This window comes from Mixophyes fleayi, chromosome 3 (assembly GCF_038048845.1).
Source record: "Mixophyes fleayi isolate aMixFle1 chromosome 3, aMixFle1.hap1, whole genome shotgun sequence".
NCBI classification, from domain to species: domain Eukaryota; kingdom Metazoa; phylum Chordata; class Amphibia; order Anura; family Limnodynastidae; genus Mixophyes; species Mixophyes fleayi.
Genome location: NC_134404.1, coordinates 325,552,523 through 325,567,235, shown reverse-complemented (window position 1 = coordinate 325,567,235; position 14,713 = coordinate 325,552,523).

The window sequence follows — 14,713 nt, the reverse complement described above, 5'->3', positions numbered from 1 at the left end:
TTTTCTGCCCGTGGGGAGTCTTTACGAGGCTGATAGTAACTCATTTTGCATATTTCTTGGAAGATTCTGGGGTGTTTTTGTACATATAGTTTTCACATAATTATCTGCTATAGATGTACAGAACAGGTTATCCCTAAAGATTGGTATCACTGCATATTGTAATGAATATGCTATCTGTTCTGGGACATGTCGCTATTTCAGATACATTTGTATTGTTCCCTTGATTCTAGAATATTTTGAAATTATTAAACAAATGTTTGGTATCCTACAATACATTTTCTAAAACAAAAATGTCGGGGTCATTTTAAACCTGGTAACCTTGATTGTAAAAGTAATTGGCATTATAAAATCTACAGGTGGCATCCTACAGATTTCTGTGTTCCAAACAGGGGTGTACCTAGCTGTCCTGCTGCCTGAGGCGGCAACAGCAATGACCCCTTCCCATCACTTATACAAATGTGGCACAGTGTTGGTTGCTCCCAGGAGAGAATAACTTGGTATCTAAAAGAGGTTATTCATGCCTGGCCAGCTGCTTAGTCCTGAGAGGGCGGACCCTGAAGGACAAAGCTAAAGATGATTGATTGGAGATGGTAGAATGGTGAGATTTGAAGCTGAAGTCAATGGTTTGGAGAAGGTAGAACCACGAGGGAGGAAACTAAAGTTGATGGGTTGGAGAAAGTAGAAACAAGAGGGAGGATGTTGAGGTTGATGGGTTGGAGAAGGTAGAATCAAGACGAAGGAAACTGAGGTCAATGGTTGGGAGAAGGTAGATTGGTTGGAGAAGGTAGAACCAAGAGGAAGGAAGCTGAAGTTGATGGGTTGGAGAAGGTAGAATTAAGAGGGTGGAAGCTGAAGTTGATGGGTTGGAGATGGTAGAATGGTGAGATATGAAGCTGAAGTCAATGGATTGGAGAAGGTAGAACCAAGAGGGAGGTAGCTGAAGTTGATCGTTTGGAGAAGGTAGAACCAACAGGGAGGAAACTGAAGTTGATGGGTTGGAGAAGGTAGAACCAAGAGGGAGGTAGCTGAAGTTGATGGGTTGGAGAAGGTAGAACCAAGAGGGAGGTAGCTGAAGTTGATGGGTTGGAGAAGATAGAACCAAGAGGGAGGTAGCTGAAGTTGATGGGTTGGAGAAGGCAGAATCAAGAGGGAGGAAACTGAGGTAAATCGTTGGCAGAGCTGGATTAAGGCTCTGGGGGGCCCGGGGCACTTTAGACAGGGGGGCCCCTATGATGTAACATGGTTATCATTTTAGACAAACACACAGGCAATGCAGTGTGCACTACTGTTAGGAGCACGCAGTTCTGCCTTCACCAGCAGTATAGGGTGAAGCAGGACATACCTTCCAACTGTCCTTGTAGTCGGACCCAATCCTGACTACGCGAGACAGTCACCCAAATTCAGGACTGCCCGACCAGATTCAGAACAGTTGGCAGACTGTCCTGCTCTCTTCTACCTGTTCTTATCACTTTCTCCACCTGTGGCTGCTGGTGTCTTTAGCTCAGTTGCTGCTTGTCTGGATCTTGGAATGTTGGGGGCACTATTTGGAAAAAAAAATGGGTACATGAAAATTAGAAAATTCCAACCAACCCCGATGTTAAATCAATAGTATTCCCTTTTAATATATAAACATATTTCGCTCTCTCGAAAAAGCGCCATCAATAAATTAAATGGCATTTATGTTTAAAATATGTAACCATTTTCCACAATCATCCACGGCATTAAATAATTAATATTCACATTTAATAAACAGACCTAATTTTCCCCAAAAAGCCCCACAGTCATTTATGAGCTTCCAAACCACCCAGCATCAAATTTAAAGGTCCAATCACCCCATCTTAAATTGATAGCCCACACTATTAAATTAAATTGCCCCACCATCACTCCACAAATAAAATAGCACCCATTAAATAATTAGCATCCACCTGCAATCCAAGTTAAATTAAGAACCCCCCTTCCCTCCCACATTATATTAAGAACCCCCCTTCCCTCACACATTATATTAACATACTACCCCCCTCACACACACACACATTATATTAACATACTACCCCCCTCACACACACATTATATTAACATACTACCCCCCTCACACACACACATTACATTAACATACAACCCCCCTCACACACACATTATATTATTGTACTACCCCCACTAACTTTGTTTTATCTGCACGCTGTATGACCTTGTTTCTCTTCACAAATGGGACGGCACCTGTCACGTGGTGCAGGTCCCATGTGACACCAATAGCAGGCCACACAATGGGGAAGGGGGGGGAGGGGATCGTAAGGATCCGCTGCCAATGATAGAAGGTAGCTGGCCCTGGAGGAGGGGCCAGCCACCAAGTAATAGAGACTTGGGCTGGCCCAAATTAGTCTTTTTCGTGTCTGGCCCGGGGGGCATATGCCCTCCTGCTCCCCAGCCTGCCACTGAAATTAGCATTGATACCGCGTATTAAAAATACCATTGATACTGCACATTAAAAATACCATTGATACCGCACATTAAAAATACAATTAATACCGCACATTAAAACTACCATTGATACCGCATATTAAAAATACAATTGATACCGCACATTAAAAATACAATTGATACCGCACATTAAAAATACAATTGATACCGCACATTAAAACTACCATTGATACCGCACAATAAAAATACCATTGATACTGCACAATAAAAATACCATTGATACTGCACATTAAAAATACCATTGATACCGCACAATAAAAATACCATTGATACTGCACATTAAAAATACAATAGATACCGCACATTAAAACAAAAATACTGCACATTAAAAAAAAACTAAACATTGATAACATAACACCAATTTTGACAATATATACAGTATGTATGAGTGTATTTCTCTATATATATATATATGATACAGTATATTTTGTGAAACATAGCTGAAAATTTTTTATATGTATATACACATTCAAGAAGACCCTTCATAGTGTTACTATTTTACTTGATCAAATATCTCAAATGTAGCCTATAGCAGCTAGAATGATTGATATATATATATATATATATATACACACACAAATATTATTCTAGCTGCTATAGGCTACATTTAACATTCAATCAAGTAATAATCAATGATGAGGGTCTTCTTGAATAAGTATATAGATATGATTGTTTTTTTTAATCTGGTTAAATATGTACATGGCCAGTAGAAGTGTGACACTTACCCAGTCACTTTCGTCACAGTTCTAATGCTGGGAGGAGCTGCTGCAGCTGCGCATGCTCAGCAGCTCCATTCTGGCTATTTTAAAATGTACAGCAGCAGCGGTGCTGCTGTACATCTATTAGATATTATTCTGTCGGGTGGAGGATGGTGCGCATGCACCCGACACAGCAAGAGACCACCCGCACAAACTAGAGAACAATCGGATCACCAAATGAGAGGTGAGGTGATCCGATCAGCGGGGGGCCCTCGGAGAGAGGGGGCCCGGGGCACGTGCCCCCTGTGCCCCCCCCTTAATCCGGCCATGATCGTTGGGAGAAGGTAGAATCAAGAGAGAGGAAGCTGAAGTAGATGGGTTGGAGAAGGTTGAATCATGAGGGATGAAGCTGAAGTCGATCGGGCATACAACACAAGGCTTTTTGACGAACCAACAAAGAAACGCAAATCCAAACTATATTAGGACTTTTGATGGGACCTTGGTAACCCGCATTGCAGTAGATCCCACAAAACAATTATATTTCCATATGCGCTATTCACACTTCAAAGGCAGATAAAAAAATTAAGTATTATAGATATACATAGGATATACATTACTATTAACTTAGGCTTTTGCATCCAGAAATTTGCCATTTAAAAAAAAATACAAAAAATAAAAATGTATTTCTCTCATTGTGCTGGGCAACAAAACTATTGTTTTGAGAGTTGTCTCATTATGCGCACACCCCTGGCTCCAAGCTACAAATTTAACAAGCATTTAAGGTGGTGCTCCTTGAATATGTAATGGCAGCATTTTGTATCCCTCTCAGAGAGACACAAACCAAAAAAAAACAAAAATTAATATATTGCAGGGATGACCACAAAGTTCATATATGCAGGAGAAACAAGCATTTTGGAACATTTTGGAAGGCAGCATCAATACGTGAATGTATACCATGTTTAAATGGAAGTAGACAAAAGACCTAGAGATGTCATATAGAATAAAGCAGACATTGCTGCATGTGACCGCATTGGGCTCCACAGGACACTACAAATCTTCTGTCTCTCTCACATCATCCGGATCGTGTTGAGTTATTGGTGTTCCCCTGCATTGATATGAACATTTATTCTTCTATGGGCTAAAGGTGTTCAACAAGTCTATTCATTCACCTGGGATGTTACACAGACTTATACCCACAGCACGGTGGCTTAGTGGTTAGCACTTCTGCCTCACAGCACTGGGGTCATGAGTTCAATTCCCGACCATGGCCTTATCTGTGAGGAGTTTGTATGTTGTCCCGTGTTTGTGTGGGTTTCCTCTGGGTGCTCCGGTATGTTCCCACACTCCAAAAACATACTAGTAGGTTAATTGGCTGCTATTAAATTGACCTTATCCTCTCCTGGTCTGTACATATGTGTTATGAAATGTAGTCTGTAAGCTCCAAAGGGGCAGGGTCTGATGTGAGTGAGTTCTCTGTACAGTGCTGCAGAATATAAATATAAATAGCTGATGATGTGATGATGATTTCCATTGGGTTACAAAAAGGTTACTCTTCCATTTCCTGGCATCCATAGACCTCTCTCCGAGCAAACATGAAGTTAGCAGCCCCTTCTACCTCATGGAAGGGGTTAAAATGAGGAGTTGCTCTTTAATGCTTGGGTCTCTCATTAACTGGTTTAAGCCACTATTGTTCTTCCCTGGACTTTAACAGACATTGAGGCACCAACTCAACAGTGAAGAATCACATGTGCGGATGCTCTTAGTCTCGGCCTCTCTCCATCTCTTAGACAATGCCTTGCCAATCCCAACATAGGGGACCTGGGAATAGTTCTGCAGGATAGAATCTTCATCGCGGGAATTTAGGGCAGTTTAAGAAGGCCCTGCAGGGGGACCTAGGGGTGTTTGAGGTTCTACTTAGCTGGTGTTAGAGTCTCATCTCTTACCAGCTACATCTTGGTTTCTGCTACCAAACTTGTGACTCAGACACATCATCAGTGGAACATCTTTCTACGGGGAAGCTCGGCTGTACTAGGAGCTGCCCGTGGGTCTGCTCACCTGGTGTCGTTATAAGCTATTGTTTACAGTTGTCTTTTGCTTTCTGTAATAAAGATACAAATATATTATCGCTCTCTTTGTCTGTGTGATTCTGAACCACCGAATGCCAGTGGGCTCTCACCCTAACACCCTGGTATCCTGACACTGTATAACTGCACAGCAAATCTATTTAATATTGAATTCTAATAAAAAAAAAAATATGCAGCCTTATTTTTGCCATGAAAAATGGGTGTGTAGAGACGATTAAGGGGGGAATGTTCACTTGAGATCGGAGACCTGAGAACCACACTGTTAACAAGAAATGGCCTACAGATTAGTCTTCAGGCATTGAAAACTTAAAAAGGTTTCAGGATGGAGATAGGTTCATTATACTACTAAACATCATCATCATTTATTTATATAGCGCCACTAATTCCGCAGCGCTGTACAGAGAACTCACTCACATCAGACCCTGCCCCATTGGAGCTTACACTTTAAATTCCCTAACATACACACAGACACACACACTAGGGTCAAGTTGTTAGCAGCCAATAAACCTACCAGTATGTTTTTGGAGTGTGGGAGAAAACCGGAGCACCCGGAGGAAACCCACGCAAACACGGGGCGATCATACAAACTCCACACAGATAAGGCCATGGTCGGGAATTGAACTCATGACCCATCAAAAGATGAGTGTGCTGATCTTGCCATCCGACCAATCATGTGATCGTGTAAGTGAGGACAAGGCTGCATGTGACATGGAGACAAGCAGGAAGTCAGAGAGTTATATAGTAGAAAGAGCAGGGATCTGCAACAGCACAGAGCACTCATGTAGAGCTTCTGTCAAACTGATGGGGGAAAACTATGATATCATACACATGTCTATGTAAAAGGTTATACATCCAGCTTATTATAAATGTTGAACTTTTTAACACAGTCGTTTCAACTGATTAAGACTTTTTGGCAATTTGAATTACAACAATTTTTAGAAATATCCCCTGCACTGTCAGTATTCATAGCTACATTTTTTATGTTTTTTCTATGTTCTTTGTATTATCAAACTGAAGTAGATTTAAGGGCATTTACTTCTAGATAATGACGACCTGATTCATCAAGGCACGTAACTGCCGATTTTGAGTGTATCGTACACAAATTACTACTACACTCTACAAGTTCGGGAATGAACAGGACGGGGAAGGGAAGTTTTGCTGTAGTCAGTGTACAGTAGGAGCGTGCCAAACTGAAGTAAGCACAGCCATGTCTGAATCAAGCTCTGAGCTCCTCAGGGTTACTTGTTTTTCTGCCGTATCTCTAGCTCCAGCTAAAGAGTAAGTCTAAGTCCTGTGATGACAGTCTCATATGCATGCTATAACATGTGTTTGCAATCATGAGCAACTGTAAAAAATTATTTTATGCTCAGTCAACATTAACAACATCCTAATAAATGTATTTCAATGGATTTTTATTTTATTTTATTTAAAAAAAACACTTTTTGTTAACTGTTTTATCAGTAATGCTTATATTATTAACACATTAACTCAATATTTTTTTTTTCTTTTGCGAATTAATAATCCACATAGGTATTGTACGTATCCTGCAGTCTCTTGTGTAGTAGAACTGAGCAGACCTGTACCCGAATTCATCTGCGCACGTGTCTACAGATCCGTGCCTTAATGAATTTGTGAGCCAAAATACGAGCGTTTAACAGTAAACGCAGATTGCGCTCAAGATATGCGCCTTCATGAATCAGGCCCTAAATCAGGCCTGCTTGGTATTGTATACATGCTGATTATAACTGTTTACTTTGCCAAATTCTGTCACCTAAATGCTTGTAATGTTCTTTGCAACTGTTACAAGTGGTGTTGTAAAAGTAGGTCTGAATTTTGATATACAGAGAAGAGACTATGTTTCTTGTGCGCCTCATTCATGCAGGAACGTAATGAAAAAGATCCCATCACAGGTTCTAACTTGATAGTGTTACAATCAAAGCAATAAGAGAAGTGGTGGCATGGAATATCACCGTATACCAGGGAAATCAAGAAATGTAGTAGTTACAATATATAAAGATAGATAGATAGTTAGATAGATAGATAGATAGATAGACAGAAGGATGGATAGATAGATAGATAGATAGATAGATAGATAGACAGATAGATAGATAGACAGACAGATAGATAGATAGATAGATAGATAGATAGATAGATAGATAGATAGATAGATAGATAGATACCCCTTCAAGGGCAAACACAGGATTTGTAGAGGGGGGTTTCCACGCTACGCCACCAGTGGGCGTGACCAGCATGCATGGGGGCGTAGCTATAATTTTATACAGTGCTTAGCTGCTCTCCAACTCTTCCTATCCCCATAATATACATGGGCAATGCAGTGTACACTACTGTTAGGTGCACACAGCTCTCCCTTTTCAAGCAGAGCCGTGTGAAGCGGGGGCAGGGTCCAGCCACCTCAATTATACAGTGCCCCAGGCTTGGAGGTGGTTTCCAGGCACTAGGAAACACACCCTCGGTTTGCCTATGCCCTTTGTTTTCCCCTCACATACTCCCTGCCCACCAGCTCTTCCCTCACATACCCCCTGCCCACCAGCTTTTCTCTCACATACCCCCTGCCCACCAGCTTTTCTCTCACATGCCCCCCTGCCTACCAGCTTTTCCCTAACATGCCTCCCTGCCCAAGAGTTTTTCTCACACATATCCCCTTGCCCACCAGCTGTTTCCCCACATGCCCCTCTTTTCACCAGTGTGCCCCACATTACCCATTCACCTTACCCGATTCTCCTCTCTTGCTTTCAGCTACACAGGAACACTCATCCCCAATCACGTCAGGCTGAGCAGCAGAGGTCATATGAGCATGTGCTAATCTCCTCCAATCAGCACACTTTCCTGACCTCTGACGCTCACCTCATGAGATTCACGCTGAGTCACTAGAGTGACACAGAGCAGTAGGTAGACGCACCCCTGTTCTTCTGTCAGCTTCCAGGCCTGCTCTGTGTTATGCTGCTATTAACATTTCAGGCCCCAGCGCAGCGTCATGATCTTTCTAACCCCTTCAATGGCATTAGAGTACCGCTTCAGTTTTAATTAAAAACATTTTTAAAAAAATCAGTGTGGCTGGTAGCAGACAGGCCCTCTAGGATCCACCTGGCCCTAATCAGCTGCCCGCTCGACCTAATGCAGATTTGCTCAAACCCGGTCCTCAAGAACTACCAACAGGTCATGTTTTCAGGATTTCTGTCTGTAGAAGCAGGTGGGATAATTACTGACTCAGAAAAATAGATTAACTCACCTGTCCATGATTAAAAAAATCCTGAAAACAAGAACTGTCAGTAACTGTTGAGTCCCTGTGGAGGACTGAGTTTGAGCTCCTCTGACCTAATGGATAATCTGGCCCTGATCTGTGACGCTAGCATCATAATCCTTCTTAAAGATTGTAAGCTCCTGACAGGGCACTCTTACTTCTTTGCCAGTTTGCTATATATAAATAAATATTAATACTAATAAATGATAATAATATTTATTTGTATGTGTAAGACACAGTATACACATGTATGTGATCTCTTATCTGGGAACCCATTGTCCAGAAGGTTCTGAAAACCAAACAGGGTAAAAGGTAAATACTTGCTGTTGCTTTTTATAGTATCATACACGCTGGCATGATCACTGAGCGTCTTTACAATCACTATGAGGAGCGCTGCTACACATTTTAATTAGGTATTGAATGGCGCGGTCTGTGTGGGGGCTGACAGGGGTTATTTTGAAATGTAATTTATTAAACTTTAGGCACTGTGTTCCAAATGACAGAAAATCTCCTTAGCCAGAAAGCCCCAAGTCTGATATACAGTAAATTATACATGCTAGTCCTAGCTAAAATGATTAATATGAATGTATTAATTTATTTTGAAAGTATAATATTTACTTTCCTCCGCCACCTAAAACTTATATCTAGATACTTAACAGAAAGTATTTTTTCAAAGTGTGTTTCTTTCCAGATAGAACCGTCACAGATGAAAATTTAATTAATCACAATTTATAAAAATGTACATTTAAGCTTAATGAGATAAATATGTTACCAAAGCAGGAAGCTGGAAAAATAAAAGGAATTTTACACATAAAAAACTGTCAATTTAACAGCGCTGAAGCTGGAAACAGATGTTGTATATTGACATACAACACAAGAGCTGTATCGCAACGATCACTTTTAAAGCTTTCTCCTTGTCAAGATCTTGGTCAAGAGAAAAGAATTAATGAGCTGTTGAATGTTATTGTATGATCTTCGGATGTGAAAAGGCTCCTTTGGAAATAAGTTTTGGGCAGGAATAAGATAATTGCAACTTGTTTGATGTGATTTCCATTAGGGAAAAATTACTGGACACAGAAAAATGGTTTCAAGCCTCTAGTGGGACAGAATAAAGGGTAAATAGTGGAAATCAAATGATTAAGGCACATACATGTATTGTCAACTTGCTGTACATCTCCTCCAAGAGGTGTCTTGGGAAGACTCAAATAGAACTTCTACCTGTTAAATTTATTTCAAAACAACAGTTTAAGATGAGTTTCCACCTTCAGACAACTTTAATATATGCACCACATTACAACATTTGCATTGCGTTGTTGTTGCCAAGAATTATGACACAAAACTGCTCAATAGATACAATGGTATCCACAGCATAAAACAGGACTGGGTATTGATATACCCACTGGGAGCAGCAATAAATAGTTTTGTCTGGATCATATAAAGAATTTGGTGACAAACACAGAAGAAAGTCATTATCTACCACTAACTTCCTACTATATGGGCTCCCCCTCACGCACCCTTCTTCTCTGTAGCCCACCGTAAATGCCACGGCAAGGCTGATCTTCCTCTCTCACCGCTCCACATCTGCTGCGTCACTCTGAAAATCCCTACACTGACTTCCCATTATCCCAATAATTAAATTCAAGTTACTAAACCTCATCATGAGCTGCAGGGCCTGATTATTCAATAGACTGACTTGGCTGCAGCCTAAGGTGTGAGGCCTTTGAGGGGCGCAAAATTTTGGAGGGTGGAAAATTGTGATGGAGAGTTAATAATATTCATTAATATTCTTTTTAAAAAATTACAGAGTAGTTGTTCTCCAAAGTAGAAATAAAGCATGAAAGAAAATGTTATAAGGTTTTAATCTTTGGTATTCAAAAAGTAAAGGCTGAAGAGCCATCCTAAGGCAGGCACTTGAGTAGGAGAGACAAGGACAGAACAGGTGAAGGTGGAACACCACCAACCCCTCCTCCGCCTACAAACTCAGTGGCACTGTGTCATACATCCAACTTATATACAGTTCTGATTTTAATGAAAATTCAATAAGTGACAAAGATTGACATGACCCGTTTAAAAAGCCAAGTGGAGTTGAGCTTCGAAAACATGCAAATGTAAACATTGGTAGTGGTGGGAAGAAAGGGGGGTGAGGGAAGCCAGATTTTAAATTAAGACAAGGGGGTGCTGGAAATAGATTAGGGCTGCCTAAATCTTTAATCAGGCCCTGCTGACTTAATCGGGTCAGCAGGGCCTGATTAAAGATTTAATAATTTATTTAATTAATAATTAATTTAATTAATTAGTAATGTAATAATTAATTTAATTTAATTAACCCCCTCTCCTGGTTAGATCTGCCTCTGACCTGTGCCTTACCTACACCTTGATTTTTTCCCAAGACTTCCCCCATGCTACTCCCCACTTACGCTCTCCACTCTTATACTAGGCAGCACGGTGGCTGAGTGGTTAGCACTTCTGTCTCACAGCAGTGAGGTCATGAGTTAAAATCCCAACTATGGCTTTATCTGTCTGGAGTTTGTATGTTCTTCCTGTGTTTGCCTTGGTGTCTTCTGGGTGCTCCGGTTTCCTCCCACACTCCAAAAACTTACTAGTAAGTTAAATTTGCTGCTATTAAATTGACCTTAGTCTCTCTGTCTGCGTGTGTGTATGTTAGGGGATTAATACTGTAAGATCCAATGGGGCAGGGACTGATGTGAGTTCTCTGTACACGCTGCGGAATTAGTGGCGCTATATAAATAGATGATGATGATATTGTTCAGTGAAAAGTAAAACAGCACAAATGGGCTTATAATTATCCCACCACTTCATGTCAATTTGTGCATACAATCACTATTTCTATTAAGTACAAGAGAGTCCCCTTTTAGACAAACGAAATTAAATAGTGACAGTGTTGCACTCGTGTTTGCAGTTACCTGAAAGAGTTAACGTGGGGTGTGGGTCTGGCCAGTGATGCTGAGGGGAGGTCCTGGTGGCTTTGTATAGGTGATGCATTTCCTGGGTGAGTCACTCGGCTGGCAAGATCCCGCCCACCCACGCCATTTTAAGGAAGTGTTAGTGTATAATGGTGGTTTAGCATAAAGCTGGTTGGTAGGTTTACAGTTTTGGTGGGGAGGAAGGCACTGCGATCAGCGGGTGATATAGACGGCTCTATCGTGATTGGCGCAGGTATCTGTCCCCTTACAAGGCAATCGGTTACTCTTGTCCCTTCCGTGGGGAGGGGCCTCGCCCAGCTCAGTGAGGGAGGGGGAGTGAGTAGTGAGGTGAGTGCAGTTTACTCTGACGCCAGGTTAGGGTCGGCCAAGCAGTGGGGTTATGAGAGAAGTGGGTGGACTTAAGGCTATATTGCCATGTCCACGCTTGGTTAGGTATAGCTGGAGCTGATCTTCAGTGCCCTTTCTCCGCCACCAGGTTTTAAAGGTTATAATAAAATAGTTTTTAGTTCCACTTTACTCAAGTCTCCGTGTCTTTATTCTATATAAGTTGTTTATATTATTTAAGGTATTGTGTAGAACAAAGAGCATACACAGTGAACTATTTATTGGATTGTTTGAAACAATTTTTTAAATAATTTATAGTAACTTATTTAATAATGTGCTCTCTGTTTTTTGCACCTCCCTTATAGCTCAACCCTAACAGGTAGATTACATGCACATTAAATTGTTTCTATTCCACCATGTGTAACCCAAGCTGGCAGTAGGAAGAGCTTTATATTAAAACTTTTGCATGGCCAGCTTGGATACAATAAACAAAAATTGTCTTCTTGTATTAGTGTCTTTGTAGCTAGTAAGCTATTTTCCTTTGCATCATAGGAAAAACAACAGATGGGGTAAGGTTGGCTGCCAGTGTTGGCCCCAGATCTTTTGAGAATTGAACAATGTCCCTAAGAATATCTGCAGAGGAAATCTAAGTAGTCAGACACTGGTCTCCGGAAATATAACAGGAGAATAAAGTGATCTTGAGTAATCTAGGTGGCAGACAGTTATCCCAAGCAAAGTAACGTTAAAAATAAATAACAAATAGGGCTGTATTTTCCTTGTCCACATTCCTCAGTGATTGTGTGATAAACTGCGCTCAAAAGAAAAAAGTGTTCAAACAACAAAAACCAATTTAAAGAACATTTAAAGTATTGAATTTTCCTCCTTTGCTCTACTGAGTCTTGTAGCAGAGGATATCAGATTGTTCCACCTAAACTTAAAAGAGTGATCACTTTTCCTGAACCCCATACATCAGGAGAGAACAAAGTATTTTATTTCTCAGCAACAATCAGTCGTCCTATGTTCCTGAGCATTCCTCTGCTGGCCCCGGGTACTCTCTATCCATTAGTGCGATAGGGGCACCACTGATATTCGTTTAGCTATTACTTTTCAACGTTCGTTAATGGGCACAAAAAAACTGAAGCATTGCACAGCAGATAAGAAACTGTTATCTTTTAAAGACAATTTATGATACTCACCTGCTAGCACACTTAAAATAAATAAATGAATTAAACACAAGAGTGTAGAAATATATACTGATTTTTTAATGAACGGGCTTTTCGGAGTGTGGTAGGATGAGTTATGGTGTTAAACTCTTAGTAGAACATGGTTATCACTGCAGATGGAACATTGCCATCAGTATAGAATACCACCTTCTTAAAGAGCAACTGTGCATACATAAAATGGGGCTCAGTTTGAGGTGGGCACATTTGCTCTCTTAGGGCATGATTCGTTAAGGAACGCAAATGTCGAAACGTGTCGTATTTTGTGTAAAATCACTCTGCGCTTAACCAGAAGCAGACTATACACCAGTGAGGGCAACAACATCCAATTTATCTTCCATCAGCACCCTTACTCAGCCTACGACTTCATGGACGGATTTTGGAGGGGACCGGGCGTATGTAAGTACAGTAAAGGTGTGCCGAGTTTGGGCACACGCAGCAACATCTGACTTTGGGCATCTCTCAGGTACGTGTTTTTTTGCTGTATCACTTCCACCAGCTACAGGTCGGGTGTAAGTTCCGATTACTAGTGATGACGGCTGTGTATGCTGCTAGAACATGTGTTTGCAATGAGGAGCAACTGTAAAAATGCATTTTATGTACAGTAGAGATTAATAACATTCTGATAAATGTATTTTATTGAAAATGAAAACAAAAACTTGTTTTAAAATGTTTTTTTTTCATTAATGACTATGGGACTGATTCAGTAAGGAACTTAAGTAAGAAATTTCTTGTCTAAGTTCCTTAATGAATCAGACCTATATTATCAACAGGTGACAATAATTGATTTATTTTTTTTCTGTGCGTCCTTTTGGGACTTTATATTCCACATATGTTGGATGTATCCTACAGTGTCTTGTGTCTGTTTGAGCAGAGCAGCCCTAGACTCATATTCAACAACAGACCTATCTGCTCCTTGTTGTAGTTGGACGTAATATCATGCCACAGATAGCGAAGCCAACCACGTCTTGTACTGGCTCAGCATCAGGGAGAATGCCAGACTCTTCAGGGAGTGAGGGAGATCACCCCTATTTCAGGGAGTCTCCCTGACATTCAGGGGGAGATGGCAAGTATGGGAAAAACAACATGTTGTTTTGGAGGGGGAGGTAAATTTAAAATGTGGGGACAGATTTATGGTTGGGATAGGGCATGTCCTAGATCAACTTTACATTTCAGTGTACAAATAAAGCTATCAGGTATTTGTGTTCTACATGTAAAAACAGCCAGTATTTATCTTATGTGTAAAATAATAAACTCATTTGCACCCCTTGTATTGTAATGTGATTTTGTCCAGGAGAAACTAATTTTTTTGCCTTACTTTCCTAAATGAATCAGGCCCAGTATGTGTGCCTTGATCATACAGGCCCAGAGTGTTTACAAGAACCCACCTGTACACAGGACCTATTTGTGCAACATCATTTTATCATCTAAAATACTAGTTTTGCATCACATTTCTTATCTAATTAGTTTTATCTTAAACAAAGTTATATAATACCCTACAAAAAAACACACTGATATATTTGTTTTAAATGTACTTGTAATTTCAAATGTCTTGGGATATACAATGACAATGCAAAAATATTAGCAGGTAACCATAATGAATTTACATTGGACTAAAATAGATATAATGAAGTATTTTGAAAGAGCCACCATACTCACTTCCAAAAGAGGTAAAGTATTGTTAAATAGGATTAGCCCCAGC